The following is an 18,092-nucleotide window of genomic DNA, read 5'->3' as shown; positions in this document are numbered from 1 at the left end:
TCAGCTGTTACGCCTACTGTATTGGTTTCTATTGTATGATTTAAGTATATAAGCTATGTATTGTCAATAAAATATGGCTCTATCCCTTCCTGCACCCCAGTGGTGGCAGGAACAAGATATCCGATCTGGTACCATGACCATTCCTTTTTAAGGAATAAACCCCTAAGAACTCTAACACCACGGACTCTGCCTCTTTCTTTCCGATTGAGTTATTTTTGTTAAGTACTTACCTGCATAGAAATTAGGACGGTAAATCAAATATTTACCACAAACTAACCAATGAATTCAGTAAGACACGTTTAATCACTCACTTATACAGTCAGTCACACACCTATAAATCATCCATTCAGCCAGTCATACACCCAGTCATACTTCAATACATCTTGGCCTATATATATATATATATATATATATATATATATATATATATATATATATATATATATATATATATATATATACATATATATATATATATATATTTATGCAGTGCAAATCCTCGAACCTCCACTCTGGCAGCGTGGCGAAAGAAGAAGGCAGACCCCACGTTTTCAGGCAGGATGTTATATTTATTTAAGACCTTTCAAATGACGCGTTTCGAGTTCGATGTACTCTTGTTCACACACCGTTAAAACAGTCAACCTGTTAATTTATATGCTTTTTTTTCCCTGACCCTTCCTAAGGGCCACACCTCCTGTCGTGCATCACATGACTGTGAAAACAAACATAGAAATGGGTTCTACATTTCGGATGGGAGAACAGACGACTAATTCTTGGTGTAATCACTTGATCACAAAATTGCAATAAAAAATTAAATATATATATAATGTATAATACAGTATATACAACAATTCAATTTATGCTTTTATAAAATATATTTAGCATCATCAAATTTAAAAATGTACATTATGACATTTATAAACATTGTTCATTTCCTATCGTAATAATATTGCACATATCTCATAAATGGCCTTAATGAATATCTTAACTGCTTGAATGCAGAATACCCAAACCACGGGCTACTAGAGTGACTGGTGCTTGATATTTCCTGCTTGAATGCAATTATCCAGAAAAGGATATAAAGTGCCTAATGCAGATTTATGTAAACTAAGAACCAGTCTGATACTGAACATTAAAGCCTAAATTCACTTGATCATGTGATGTAAACATATCTGAGACAACTTACTTTGTGATACCCACGAGCTGATGTCTAAAATATTTATTTAAAAATCCAAAGTTCATGAATTTACATATGTCATAAATATCAAGACCTATATACAATTATATACAAAAAATATAACTATGTATATAATATATAGTGTAACATAACCACCACTAAATTTGTGCTTATATGTGCATGTGCCAATGTGAGTGAGAAAAACAAATTGGTTTGTGAGAAAATAAAACACTATGTACAATTCTAAAAAAGAAAGAAGTTGCAACCTTCATAAAACACACGTATTGTCAAGATGTACCGGATATACAAAAGTGGTACATCTTGGGCGTGTGTGATAGGTTTAATGGCTCAGTGGGCTATAAGAAATTGGAATCGGATAAAACCATAAATCCGAAAACCAATATTGTAAGTAGCCTAAATTGTCAAAATCCAATGTCCAGAAAAACTGCGCCCTCAAAGACACCACTGGGGGAGGCATTTATAGAAAATTGTGTAGGTCCTCCGTGGCGTTGAGCCCATGTGGCTGTTTGCTGTCCAACGCCACGATATATTGAGTCTCTAACATTCTGAGTATTTTGTCCCTGTCACCCCCGTCTCAAAAGGGGCACTGCATCGATGACATAATAACTCAGATACGTCAGATCCCTGGGGTGTACCATGTCAAAGTGTCGTGCCACGGGGTAGGCCGAATCATGATTCACTATCGCACGGAGATGCTGCAATATCCTCACGTGCACCTGCGACCTGGTGCTACCCACATAGCTCAGGCCGCAGGTGCAGGTCAGGACATATACAGCAAACTCCGTGCGACAGTTAAAGCTGCCCTTAATTGCCGTCCTGGTGCCAGAAAACGGATTATCATAATGGGTGGTGTTTTGCCCAAATTTGCATGCACGGCATGAGCTACACTTGAAAAAGCCCTTTCTAGTGAGCCAGTCACTGCCACTGACTAGCTCAGGACTCGATTTAACTAGCTTACTATGCATGCTATAGGCTTTTTTGAAGGTGACATTAGGTCTGTCAGAGACTCTCGAGTTCAAAACACCATCTGTTTTTAAAATGGGCCAATGCCGGTTTATGATGGCCTTGATTTGCCTTTGTTGGCGGCTATATGTGATGATAAGCCTAGGCGATAGATCACAGTTGTCCGCCTCTGGAGACTTTGATGACAAAAGAGAAGATCTAGACCTTTCCTGAGCTTTTGTTAATGCCATGGAAAGGGTGGTCTCATTGTAGCCTCTGGCCCTCAAACGTTCCATCATGGCTATTGCGCCCTCATTGAACTTCTCCTCACTATTGCAGATTCGCTTTAATCTCAAAAGTTCCCCCAGCGGAATGCTTTCTATCACATGTCGGGGGTGTCCACTGCTGGCATGCAATATGCTATTGCTAGCAGTGGGTTTGCGATGTAAGGAGGTCGTAATATTGCTCCCAATGATGTCAATTTGGACATCCAAAAATTGGGCCGAATATCTGCTTATGTTGGAAGTGAAGAAAAGATTACTAGTGTTGGTGTTAAGAGCATCGACAAATTGTTGTGCGCTGGAAATGTCACCTTGATATATACAGAAAACATCATCAATAAATCTCATCCAGTACAAAACATTGTTGTAGCCCGGTGTTGCCACAAGATCCCGCTCCTCCCACCAGCCCACGTGTATATATATATATATATATATATATATATATATATATATATATATATATATATATATATATATATATATATATATATATATATATATATATATATATATAAAATACATTATATCTTGTATATATATGTATGCATTTTAAATAAATATGTATATATATATATATTCACTGAAAAAACCATAGGTTTCACACCAGTTATAGTTAGCTGCAAATTTTACTGATATAAAACCATTGAAATTCCCACGTTATAGTTAGTCGGACTCACTATAACTTGCGCGTGCAATGCACTGCTGATGACATCACATATTACATCACTCATGACATGGTCAGTGACATCACTCATGACATCACTGATGACACCATCCTTGTGACACAGTCACAGACCTCCTCTCAGTGTAAAGTAACCCTTGAGACACATATTCAAAAATAGAAACTGAAATTTTTAAAAAATGGACATACCTATATCAGTTACAACAAGCAATTCTGTACTTCCACTATCTATATACACATCCACTCATTCACCAACAGTTCTATATAGTCACTCATACATATACTCACTCATCATATGAAGAGATACACCTATACATCCTGTTACACACCGACATTCATCCAAAAGTTACTCACACACATATTCACACGTGCAAATAAACTATTGAACAACCATTTATTTGAATATAGAGTTATACACACACTTCCACCTTACTTCTACTGAAAATTACACATATTTATTCTCTTAAACAATCACTTATAGAAACACATACTTATTTAAACAGGAAATCTTACAATCTCTTACTCTCACATATACTCACTTATATACATCAATATTCATATATACTAGATTAAAACATATGTAGTTACTGATAAAGACACTAGTGAGACAGTCATTCACTCACTAACAAACACATATAGACACTCATCCACCCATACAGTCCTGTACATATGCTGTCTTCAAAACACATACAAACAAAGAGTCAGTCACTCATGCATCTATGTGCTAAGTAATACCTCCACCAAACCACATAGACACTCATACTGATACTACTAAAAATATCAAATAACCCATATACATACGCATGTAGCTACTTATCAACACATGTAGCCACTTATACACAAAGTGAAACACTAATATATGTATTTAAATATTTAAACATAACTCACTAATATTTATTTTTCAGAAAGACACATATTCACTGGATGGTGTCATCAGTGATGTCATGAGTGATGTCACTGACCATGTCATGAGTGATGTAATATGTGATGTCATCAGCAGTGCATTGCACGCGCAAGTTATAGTGAGTCCGACTAACTATAACGTGGGAATTTCAATGGTTTTATATCAGTAAAATTTGCAGCTAACTATAACTGGTGTGAAACCTATGGTTTTTTCAGTGAATTTAATAGGTTTTTTAAATGCTAATTCCTAACTATAACTGGTGTGAAACCTATGTTTTTTTTCAGTGAATTTCAAAGGTTTTTTTAATGCTAATTCCTTACTATAAGTTTCACTTTATAAATAAGACTGTTAGCACTCTAGTTGTTCTTTTTAACACTCTGGTACATTCTGTCATTGGGCTACAGTTGGGCTACATCTAGTTGAATTTTGGGCTACATTTACAATTTTTGATCTCTGGTGGCCATCTTTGGGCTTCATTGGGCTACTTTGGGCTACATTTGGGCTACATTTTGGCTCTAACATATATTAAGCCCAATGTAGCACAATACATATTTTTATAAAGTTAATTTTTTTACAAACCACTTCAGAATAGGGCTACCTGTCTCTACAATTATCCCATTTTTTTTTTTTAATTTTTGGGGGGAGCGCTCCCAGAGCGCGCCCCGGAGTGCGCCCCGAAAAGCGTATTTCTGAAAAGCGCCCCCGGGCGCGCTCCGGGGAGCGTCTCGTGAGCGCCAATATCGCAAACGAAAACATGATCGTGACGTATCGCGTAGCCGCGACCGCGTGATATGCACGGCGTAAGCGCACCCGGAAGTACTCGAACGAATACGATCGCAAAACGTAAACTTCCGACGCGCTTACGCTGCGCGCCCCCGTGCGCGTAGCGTAAGCGCGTCGGGTCATGTGAGCAGAAAATAACATTTTTCATTGGTTCATAACAGTTTTAGTTTCATAATGATGAAGCCCCTGGTCTTGTGACCTGAAAATAACACTTCTCATTGGTTCAGGACAGTTTTTTTTTCTAAATGATGAAAGACCCCACCTTTTTTCCTTATTCTGACTTTGTCCTTTGACTGAGGAAGACCTGTTTGTTGCTCTCTCTACTTTTTTGCTCCAATGGCTTCAGTAGTAGCATCAGCTGGTGCATCTGCCCCACCACCACCACCACCACCACCAAGAGGACCAGCTCCAAATTATATTGGTGATCAAGAACAGGAGGAGGAGGAAGAGGAAGAGGAGGAGGGGAGAAGAAGATGGCTGCCAGAAGAAAATACACCTTACAAACCCAAACCACACATTGTTTGGCAGTTTTTTTCAATCCCAGAGGGGCAAAAAAAGGTGAATGCTCCCAAGGTGACTTGCCTCATCTGCAATGATGAACTTTCACGGGGCAACCCAAACAAGAAATATTCTTTTGGTAACTATACCATGATTCGGCACATGACAAGAAAACATCCAAACAACTACTCTCGTGCAGAGTTCCGGGAACTGGCCAGTAACCTCCCCCAGTCATCAAGGACCCCCTCCCAAAGAAACCAACCCACTTCCTCGCAACCAGAAACATCTGAGGTGATGCCTTGCATTCAGCCGAGATTTGCTGATTTTAAAATTACTTGTACTGCTTGTGGCAAGCTTATCTCCTATGGGGAACAAAGTATTAAGCTCATCGTCCTTGCAGGTGATAATCACAAGTGCCCCAAAGAGAAATAATTTTTTGGGTTTTTTGTTTTTTTGCTCCAGTTGAGCCAGTTTCAATTCCCTTTTTTTGTTTCTCCCCCTAAAAAATACAAAAAAAAATATAAAACTGTTTTGAAAAGCCAAAAAAAGTTCAAAAAGTTCCAAAAACACAAAAAAAATATAAAACAACAAAAAGAAGAAAAAAAAAAGTTCTTTTAAGAACTACCTCCAATTTCTAAATAAAAACTTCATTTTTTTAAAACTCTGTCATCTTTTTCCCTCATTTTACGCTCCCCGGTGCGCTACCTGGTGCGCGCACCGAGCGCTTCCCCCGCGCAAAACGAAAAAAAAAAAAAATATTTTAAATGCCCCGCGGGGCCCTTTTATAGCCCCCACATCAAACCTAGGGGGTCAGGGGGGGTCTACCCTGCCCCCTTATGGTCAATTCCATCCTTTGTTTTTGCCACCTCTTATGACTAGATTTTACCGATAGACAAGATGGCGGCCGCTCCGGACTGTTTAGAATGTTTACAGACAACTGAGAGCCAATCAGCTTTCTGCGCGCAAGTCGCGTGCCGCGCCTGGAGCGCTCACTGGTGCGCGTACCGGAGCGCGGCTACAGATATATATATTTTTTTGGACGTTAATTTCTCAAAATCCACTGAAGCACATATCTTGAGACATAGCAAAGGCACATCGGGCTACCAGTCCCTACAATTTTGCCAAGTTTGGTGGAAATCCATTCAGCCGTTCGGGCTAAAAGTGAAATCGACCGCCCTATGGAAATTAACATGGGGAAAACGCGTTTTGGGACCCCCCTTTTATCTCGGCCCCCGCTTAACGTATCCCCCCCAAACTTTCAGGGAAGGACCGGAACCCCACGAGGCCATTTTCAGGAAATTTTCAGGCAGATTCGTCAACCGGCGCCAAAGTTATTCCAAATAGAATTTTCAGATTTAACATTGAAAAAAATCCTAACTATAACTACCTACTGGCGACCGCCAGTAGGTTATATATATATATATATATATATATATATATATATATATATATATATATATAACAATTCACTTAAAAAACCCATAGATTATAGACCATATATAGTTAGGGATTAGCATTTACAAAACCTTATTTTACTCACACAAAACCATTGAAATTCGCATATATAGTTAGTTGCACTAACTATATATTGCGAACCCGCAATCCACTGCTGATGATGTCACATATTACATCATTCATGACATGGTCAGTGACATCACTGATTATATCACTGATGACATCTCAAATGATATCACTGATGACAACTCATTTGACATTACTGATCACATCACTGATGATATAATTTATGTGATAATACGATGAACCTCTTCAGACTCTAATATAACCTTAGATACAATCAGTGTAAACAGACACTCACAGACTGTCACTCATCCATGGAGTGATTCACACACCTAGTCAGTCATGCAAAGAATCAATCACACCTCCATTTCCTCTTTTATACAGTTATACACACCTTACTTATTCAAACATATACTAACACATATTTACTCTCTTATACAATCCCTGATACAAGTTCACAATGATCCTTACAGCCACTCACACATTCACTGGCTCTTATGCACAGTTATTTATATATGTCAAATCTCACATGTACTGTGTTTTACATATTTACTTACTTTGACATGTAGCACTGAGATATCCATTCACTCACCAATACACTCATGCACACAGTCAACCGCCCATACAGCTGTTTCCACATGCACTTTTGAGCCCATACATCTAGTGAATCAACTGCTCACACATCTATGCACAGAGTCACACACCTCCCAGCCACCCCCACACACACACTCAGTCTCCCATACAAATACTTGGGCAACCAATCAATAACCCATATAGTTACTCATATAGCTACTGATCAACACATGCAGCAGTTTACAGAACAACAGACATAATGATGCACAAATTAAGACAGTTTAGTCACTAACCCATGCACTCAGTGAGACACATTTAATCACTCACTCATACAGTCAGTCATGCACCTACTAAATCCTTCATCCAGACACTTATACATCCACTCATTCTTCAATATGTAAGACATATTTTAACTTTACAGAAACATACAGTCACTGGATGTTGTCATCAGTGATGTCATCAGTGATGTCATTTGAGATGTCATCAGTGATGTCATCAGTGATGTCACTGACCATGTCATGAATGATGTAATATGTGACATCATCAGCAGTGGATTGCGGGTTCGCAATATATAGTTAGTGCAACTAACTATATATGCGAATTTCAATGGTTTTGTGTGAGTAAAATAAGGTTTTGTAAATGCTAAACCCTAACTATATATGGTCTATAATCTATGTTTTTTTCAGTGAATTTTTAAGGTTTTGTAAATGCTAATCCCTAACTATATATGGTCTATAACCTATGGTTTTTTCAGTGAATTTTCAAGGTTTTTTAAATGCTAATTCCTAACTATATATGGTCTATAACCTATGGTTTTTTCAGTGAATTTCAATGTTTTTTTTATAGCAAATATCAAAAGCTGTAAAATGTAATATTCTTTTAAAGGAAAAATATATTTTATATATTTTTTTTTCACCAAAGTACGCTCCCCGGTTCGCTTACCGGTGCGCGTACCAAACGCTCCCCCCGCGAAATTTTCAAATTTTTTTTTTTTGCATATATCAGCGTCCTAAACCTCCCTCAGAAAACCTAAAGGGTCACAAAGTGTCTACCGTGCCCCCTTCTACCCATTCCAAACATTGTTTGTCCTCCTTCTTGTGTCTCAATTCTACCGATACACAAAATGGAGGACTCCCGTAACGCTGCCGGTTCGCGTACCGGGGAGCACACCGGTGTGCGCTCGATAAAAAAAGGTGGGAAAGTAATTCACAGAAAAACCACTAGAGACACTTTCATCAAATATAGAATAGGCCCTGCTACATAGCAGTCCCTACCATTTACCCAAATTTGATGGAATTCCATTGAGAAAATTATGCTGTAAGCCTGACTAAATATCCTGAGGTAAAAATACCTAACAAAAACACTTATGAAGTGTTAGAATTGACAACCAATTAAAATGCTACTTTCATTTTCTTCTATTATTTCATGACATTTGATTGGTTATGTACCTGAATATATATAAAGAAAGAGAGAGAAACACAGCCATTTTGACTACTACTTCCTGAAGTACATATCAAGTGCATTTCAACTGAGAACTTAAACTTCTTTTTGAAAGGTAAAATGTTATTTTAATAACTGAAGTATGTTCTGCACTTTAAGTTAATTAGGAAAACATTTTCTGATAGTTATATACTATCCCTCTGTAATAGTTAAAGAATAAGATAGACTTCTCTGTTTTAGTTATGGATGGAGTTAGCCTTGTCTTGTATAATTATGAATTTACTTAGGCTTTATCACATATTTTTTTTTATATTTCTACTTCCAGTCTGATACCATACACTGCCCAAAGATAAAATCACTGTTTAAAAAAACAAACTACCTGTCTGTACTTAAACACAACAGTACCCTATCTGTACTAATATATTTTTTTATTAAATTCAATTTACAGCACAAAAATGGAAGGAGAGCAAAAAAATACCATCGAAATTGTTCTGGAAAGCAACAAAGATACAGAAATTGAACCCAATGACTCTGAATTCTTTGATGAATCACGGGACTTTGAACTTCTTCAATGTGTAGAATCAGTAGATTACCTGATTGAAAATGAGAACATTTCTGACAATCAATTATTAGAAGTTCTTTTAAATTTTGAAAACGAATCATAGAAATAAATTTATATTTAATAATTCAAAAATTGTTTGAGACATTATTCATTTTTATATGTATTTTTTAAACTAGTACCAAATTGATTATAATGTAAAATCAGACTTTAAATATACTGTGCAACTTTTTTGTGTAACATAGTAAGTTTGCTCATAGTTACTTCCTTTCTCCCACTATATTATCTCCAATGTGTATTTAACATCTCTTCATCATCTCCTGCCTCCATGGTGTTTCTGCTTTCCTGACAGACTACACTATGAATTCCATATACCACAATAACTTCTGAAACAACATGCAAGATATCTACAAAGGAAACAGTGTATTTTTATTTTTAGACTCTGCATTGGTACCTACATGTTGGTACTTAAATAAAAAAATAAAAAAGAACAATCAATATACATACATTATTTGAACACTCTTTCATTCTATTTTCCCTATATTACGCTTCCCGGACCGCTTCCCGGTGCGCGTACCGAGCGCTCCCCCCGCAAAAAAAACGATTATTATTTTTTCTTCCCCGCGGGGCCTTTTTAAAGCCCCCTCATCAAACCTAGGGGGTCAGGGAGGATGTACTTTGCCCCCTTATGCTCATTTCCCCCTTTGTTTTTTCCACATCTTGTGTCTCGATCCTACCGAGACACAAGATGGCGGCCGCTCCGGACTGTTTAGAATGTTCACAGTCACCAGGGAGCCAATCCGCTTCTCCTAGCGAAGTTCCGTTACGCGTCAGGTACGCGAACCGGGGCGCTAACCAGGACGCTGTTACAGATATATCTGTTTTTTAAAACGTTAATTTCTCAAAATCCACTTGACCACATATATTGAGACATAGCAAAGGCACGTCGGGCAAACTATATCTTCAATTTTGCCAAGTTTCGTGTAAATCGATTCAGCCGTTCGAGCTAAAAGTGATTCAAACCGCCCTATGGAAAAATGAATGGGAAAAACGTGTTTTGGGACCCCCCTCTTTTCTCGGCCCCCCCTTGACGAAACCCCCCCAAATTTTCAGGGGCTGCTCAGAAACAAAATGTGCCATTTTCCTGAAAATTTCAGCCAATTCCGTCCACAAGTTATTCGACATAGAATTTTCAGAAATCCTATAGGAAATAAATCCTAACTATATATACCTACTGGCGACCGCCAGTAGGTAATATCTATACTACTATTATAAAGAGAGAGCAGAAACCTTTTGGCAAGGTAAACTCGGGAACCACAGCGCCAATCCACACACCCAATACACTGTTGTAATCCTCAGGGTGTGTAGATGGACATAGGCTGCATAAAAAAAAAAAACGTAAATTAAAAAATTTAACTTTAAAAACAAATTAGTCCCCTAAAAGTAGCGCCGGCCGCGACGTAGCGCTGGCCGCGACCTAGCGATGTTCGCAACGTGCGTGATGACGACAGGCGGGGAGGAGCGGTGACGCGCATCGAGGAGTGGCGGGGAAGTCCGGAGCACGGGGAAGAGCGGCGGCTCAGGTAAGGCAAAGGCGGGAGGCGGGAGAGTCAGGAGGTGGTCTGGGCAATGTCGGGGCGGGCGGGGTAAGGCAAAGGCAAAGGCGAGGAGGGAGGCGAGCAGGAGGCGGTCTGGCCAATGTCGGGGCTGGCGGGGGCCGGGGTGGGAGTGCACCCAAGCATGAAATGTTGCCCTCAGCCCCCTTCTGCCCCGGGCAACACTGCTGCAATCCGGAAATGCTGCCCCCAGCCCCCTTCTGCCCCAGGCAACGCTGGGGCGGGCTGCTAGTATATATATATATATACATAAATATATATATATATATATATATATATATATATATATATATATATATATATATATATATATATATATATATATATATATATATATATATATATATAAATATTTATTTCAAATAAAACAGCTCGTTTTCAGCCGAAAAAGAGCACACCAGTATCCTTTTGATGATGTTTATTGCGGCTTCGTCACTGACGAACTAATGTAACACAGAGGGTTAATATGCCTACCGCAAAGAAGTGTACCATACATTTTAAAAAACAGTATTTGATATGCATCGGTCAGTGGGTTACTGCTTTTGTCACACAGATTCTTCTGTTACACTGCAGTTCATAAGTGACAATCGTAATCTAGCACAGTGAACAAAAAACTGTCATCAAGCAACTGCTTGCAAACTGCAAGGTACGAGTTAGTGACATGCTTTTTTTCAGTCTTTCAGTATCCTGATGCTTCTAAAAAGGTTTCTTTGGGTAAAAATACATTTTTATTGTTAAAGTCAATGCTAACCACTGTGTTATGTTCTGAATCCTGAGTTTGTGCTTCTCCAGACCAGCACTCCTTAAGTTTATGCTTCTCCAGACCAGCCTCCTTGGCTTAACAACACACTCTACTACTTCAGAAACACAAGGCTGCACCATATAGTTACAAGAATATGGTGCAGCCCTGCGTTTCTCCTGCACTGGCGCTACATTTAATAGGGGAATATTGTTTATGTGCAGGAAGGTCCCCCTTCCTGCACATAAACAATATTGAAATGTCATTTTGTCACTTCTATGTGTACTGCTTGATGCATCACACATGGAAGTTACAAAATGTCTTTTTTTAAAAGATTGTTTATGTGCAGGAAGGGTCGCCTTCCTGAACATACACAATCCCGGGCGTTTTACAAAAACGAGGAGAAATGAAGCATTTCATTGTTTCGCCAAGTTAAGACCAGGTTTTCCCTGGCCTTAATTTTGGCGCTTCTTCCAATTTACGTTGCTCTTGTAAATAGGCGGCAGCGTCAAAATCAATGGGTGTCACAGGGGAAACGCCCACCACAACACGCACTGCCCACCGCTTTCACACTAAGCATTGTGTCAAAGGGCGTCTTATTTACAAGGGTCCGTTAAGCCACGTTAAGTGGCTTAACGTTGCCTTGTAAATAAGGCAAAGCCCCTATTGCCACAGAAAACTCTCAAAAAAATGTTGTTCCCATGTGTAACCACATGCTCAGTTACCGTAATCATGTAAGCATTGCCTAACATTGCACAATAAGACACACAGCTGATTCGGATCTCCAATAAGTGACCACTTCTAACTATTCTCATAGCTCGACCTGTGCTCTCATTTGACAGTGGGAAAGTGATCGCATCATAGTTTCTACTGCTAATCATTTTCAGCATACCTACATTTCACCCTCCCTACCTAGCAGATTAGTTTATAACTACAGAAAGTCTCATAGGAGTACATGGTCAGATCCATACCTCTGTTACTCAGCAGTAATAGATCACATTCAGTGCTCCACAAACTATCAAGTTATGAATGTTCTCCAACTGTGTGTAACTTTGCCTCCACAATGCATTATGAAAAGCGCAAGTATCTCAGGTAGACACAACTACATATGTATTATGGCTCGTACTTCCGAGGATCATTCTGAACAGACACAGTATTCAAGATAACTTTGATGTTCCATGCTCTCACTATACACACACAACTAGCGAGGCACTTTAAAAATCTAGCATACCAAATTATTCTCATAGAAAACAAAATACTCAGCCTTCTCTAAACAATATCACAAGTATGTTTCACGTGCAAAGCGGAGCAGGAAAGCCAAAATAGCGTGTAAGCTTCTAATAAACCCATGCTAACTTAACAGGGTGTGATTGAAAGCCTCAGCCCCACGGCACCCTTTCTTCATCAAAGCACGTGATATATATGTGTGCCACTTAGAAATGCACACTCCAAGACTAAAAACCAGAGTCAATTTCACATTTCCAAAAAAAAGTTATTCGCTCTATGATATGAAGCAGTAGCTAACAAAAAAAGAATATGAAGAAAAATCAAAGAGTCTTAATCCAACAGCCTGTAAGCACAGTATGTAGCAACAGCCTCCAACAGGAAGTCATTGTCCTCATCTGAAAATATTTCAGCCATCCAATTCAATAGTGAAAATGAACATACATGTTCCTCAACGACCGGAGCCTCTATCACCATTGGAGGAAAACTCGGGTCATCTTCAATGTAACTGTGTGCCACGAACTCAAGCGCCGCTGCAAAAATATTCCAACGTCCCATTATTCCATATGTCGCTGCTCATCCTCATCGCAGCCACCGACGACATCCGAGCCCTGCTCGACAATGGGGAAACAGCAGCACTCATCCTCCTGGACCTCTCCTCAGCGTTCGACACTGTCTACCACCGCACCCTAGTCCAACGCCTCAGCAACACCGGCATCCAAGAGAAGGCGCTGAAGTGGATCATCTCGTTCCTCGCCGGAAGAACACAGAGAGTCCGCCTCCCCCCATTTCGATCCGAGGCCACCAAAGTCATCTGCGGCGTCCCACAAGGATCCTCACTCAGCCCCACCCTCTTCAACGTCTATATGAGACCTCTCACCAACATCGCACGCCAACACAACCTCAATATCATCTCCTACGCCGACGACACCCAGCTGATCCTCTCCCTCGCCCTAGACCCCGACACCGCCAGAACCAGCCTCCACGAAGGGATGAAAGACGTCGCCGAGTGGATGAAGAACAGCCGCCTGAAACTGAACTCAGAGAAGATGGAAGTCCTCATCCTGGGACCATCACCCTCCGCCTGGGACGACTCCTGGTGGCCCTCAGCCCTGGGCACCGCCCCCAAGCCTACAGACCACGCACGCAACCTAGGATTCATCCTGGACTCCTCCCTCTCGATGACCAGACAAGTCAACGCCGTCTCCTCTTCATGCTTTCACACCCTCCGCATGCTCCTCAAGATCTTCCGATGGATCCCGACCGAAACCAGGAAGACGGTGACCCAGGCCCTAGTCACCAGCCGACTGGACTACGGAAACACCCTCCATGCCGGAACCACAGCCAAGCTACAGAAAAGACTCCAACGCATCCAGAACGCCTCCGCCCGACTCATCCTGGACATCCCCTGACGCAACCACATCTCCGGCCACCTGAGGGACCTGCACTGGCTCCCCGTCAGCAAGAGGATCACGTTCAGGCTCCTCACCCACGCTCACAAGTCTCTCCATGACCTGGGCCCCAAGTACCTCAACGACCGCCTGACCTTCCACACACCCACCCGCCAGCTACGGTCTGCTAGCCTTGCCCTCGCCGCCGTACCACGCATCCGAAGAGCCACCGCCGGAGGCAGATCCTTCTCTACCTGGCGGCCAAGACATGGAACTCCCTCCCCATCCACCTCCGGCTGACCCAGGACCACCTCTCCTTCAGGAAGCAACTGAAGACCTGGCTGTTTGAGCAGTAGCGGACCCCTTCCCCAAGCGCCTTGAGACCCTTCCGGGTGAGTAGCGTGCTATACAAGTGTCATGATTGATTGATTGATTAAGGTTATAATCCCGCCGCCAGAACAGAGCACTTCATGAACCACTAAAGGACTCATCAACTGATCGTAATCCGCGTTGGGAGACACCGTACTGCAGAGACACAAATCCAGGGCCCAGCCGAAATCACAGCTCAGGCAATGGAAGACAGGCTGAACGCATGTGAAAAAGGAGATACGAAACGATAATCCATAAGCTGCAAGAGGCGGCGCGCCATAGTAACTAAGCTTTCGGTTGCGGACCAGCAACAACCGAGAAATATTGTCGTCTGCTGCAAGATGTGCATCCATTTTTAAGTAAACAAATTAATACAAGCACACTGGCAACTAATGTGACCATTAAGCACAATTCACCAAAGATGCTGCAAAAAATGCAATGAAAAAACACCGACAAGACACCAAATATTCTTTCTAAAGAAGTTACAAGACCAATCCTATAATTCTAAAAAAGAAAGCTAACCCCCTACTCGAGGACGCATTAAAGGTAATCTAAATTAACTCCCTAAAATTCCACGGCACGTCTGTGTTTAACAAAGCATACACTTCTGTGCGGGTGTTTGCTACATGAAGGACAAATGTTTCTCTAGCAGATGTAAGAGCGACCTCTTTTTGAGACAATAGCACTCTTATACGACTCATTTGGTTGACTCCACTTTCAAGGTCGAAATCGACAGCCAGATGGAAACATCCAGCTTCCCATGCAGAGGAGTTAACACACCTTTTTTTTCAATCAAGCCACACGCTCAGTTACCGTAATCATGTAAGCATTGCCTAACATTGCACAATAAGACACGCCGCTGAATCGGATCTCCAATAAGTGACCACTTCTAACTATTCTCATAGATCACCCTGTGCTCTCATTTGACAGTGAGAGTGATCGCACCATAGTTTCTACTGCTAATCATTCTCAGCATACGCTACGAATATGATAAAACGTCGATAATTTTAACACCGGTCCTTGATAATATGCCCAGAATTTCGTAACGCGCCCTGCATCGCAAAATGCCATGCATGGCACGGAACGAAGCAGCATATTATGAACAACATATGGCGATACATTATCGCCGCACCAACTTACATAGGTCAAGGCTGTGCTTCCACGATAGATTATATATTAATTTGTTCTTCCCTATGTGATATTATTCAAAAAGCTGAGGTCATCTGCTCTGCATATAGTGACCATTACCCACTTAGAATTTATCTAGACAACCCTCAATCCACAAAGGCTGCACTGAGAATTGAGAATGGGCCACATGATTTGGTACTGTCTACTGATAGGTTAAAACTAATATGGAAAGGGGTGGATAATAAAGCTATCCTGGCTAAGGTAATTAAAAAGCACCCTCTGATTATAGAGACCTGTTTGTCGCTTGATAGTACTGGTGAAGTATTAACTGTTGCTTTCAGTAATCTATGTGGGGCCATTAAAAGGGAATCCTCCAAACCATTCAGGCCCAATATAGACCATAGCCCCCGCTGGTTTGACTCCGCGTGCTCAAAGGCCAACAGGGAATTGAGGGTAGCTTTACAACAAAATCCTAGGGACTTTAACCTAGTGAGAGAATTAAGATCTAAATACAAACTCGCCCTGCGGATAAGATCCGAGGCCTTAGTGGTCAACCATTGGGAGCTACTTACAAGGACTGCCTCGCTAAAAGACACTGCGGGTTTTTGGAGAGAAGTTAAATCTCTCAGGTCCTTTGGGTCAAACATCCAACCTATTAATTGTAACATAAATGGTGAGGTTTGGGTGGAGCATTTCTCCAAAATCTATACTGTAGCAGCCCCTATTATAGATCCAGCATCCCTATCAAACAATGTTAAACAACTGAACTTTTTAATATCTGAGGTGGAGGATGCAATCTTGGAGAGCGCCAGTAATAAAGCCCCTGGCCCTGATGGTCTATCTATTGACCAGATTAAATCGGAAGTTAACTTCTGGGCCCCCTTATTATGTAATCTATTCAATAACCTGTCCGACAGCTCAATCCCTGAATCCTGGTCAAGCAGTGTCATCGTACCAATCTTTAAGAAAGGTGACAGGTCTGATCCGGCCTGCTACCGTCCGATCTCACTGATCGACAACACACTAAAAGTCCTGGGTAGGGTACTTTTCAAGAGGATAAGGGGATGGGCTGAGGATAATAATGTGCTTCACTGCAGCCAGTTGGGGTTTAGAAGCCATGTGGGCACGGTTGAGCAGTGTCTCAACTTAAATCTGATCATGGCCAAATATATTACTGTTAAAAAATCCCCACTTTATTTAGGTTTCATGGATTTGAGTTCTGCTTTTGATTTTGTCAACCGTTCTAGGTTATGGTCACAATTACTTGATTATGGTTTAGATGATGCATTAGTGTATTTTTTGTCATATCTACATAGGGATCTTAAGGCAAGAGTACGCATTAACAATGATGGTGAACTATCTGATGATATTCTTATTAGAAGAGGTGTCCGACAGGGCTGTGTACTCGCCCCTTTGCTTTTCATTTTATATATTAATGGTTTGAGCCCTGCCCTGTGTAAAAATACCAAGGACGTTCCAATCATTAATGGCTCCCCCATTACCACCCTACTTTACGCGGATGACGCTGTACTAATGGGGCGTACCCCTAATGCTTTGCGTTCATTAATTACAGGGTTTGTTGTTTTTATGTCGGATTTAGGTCTAAACACCAATTTTAAAAAATCGTTTATCATGAACTGTGGACCAAAAAGATACAACATTCTTTCAATTAAAAGTGGTGATAATGAATTAAAATGCACCAGCACTTTCCCCTACTTAGGGTTATTATTCTCCAATACAGGTTCATGGCAGCATCACACTGCTTACGCAAGAAATAAGATTGGTAAATCCATTAATACAGTCTTGTCCCTTCGTCAACCTAGAACAGCTGATGTGATTACGCCCCTGTTAAACATCTACCGTACCCAATGTCAGCCAACTGGGACATACGGCGCAGAAGTGTGGGGCTACTGTAACAGTCTGCCATTGCAGGTGGAGGAAAATAGATTTTGCAGGAAAGTGTTGGGTGGCACTTCATGTGCGCCAACTTTCATTTGTCACCAAGAACTCATGTTGCCATATATAGCGGATTTCATTAGGTCAAGGCCCACGCTTTTTTGGATTAAATTATGGACGAATCCAGCGGCTTCCTTGACCCGCAGTATAATTACAGATTGTCTCTTACATGAACGATCTTATCTCATACCCTGGCTAAACGCAGTCAATACCAGCCTGCTGAGCGTGGGACTCGGCTGTTTGTTTAGCTCCCCAAATACCATCGTCCCTGCTCATAAGAATATTGTTAAA

Source organism: Lissotriton vulgaris, chromosome 7 (genome assembly GCF_964263255.1).
Source record: "Lissotriton vulgaris chromosome 7, aLisVul1.2, whole genome shotgun sequence".
Lineage (NCBI taxonomy): Eukaryota > Metazoa > Chordata > Amphibia > Caudata > Salamandridae > Lissotriton > Lissotriton vulgaris.
The sequence above is the reverse complement of the archived record's forward strand: the minus strand, read 5'-3'. Positions refer to the sequence as shown.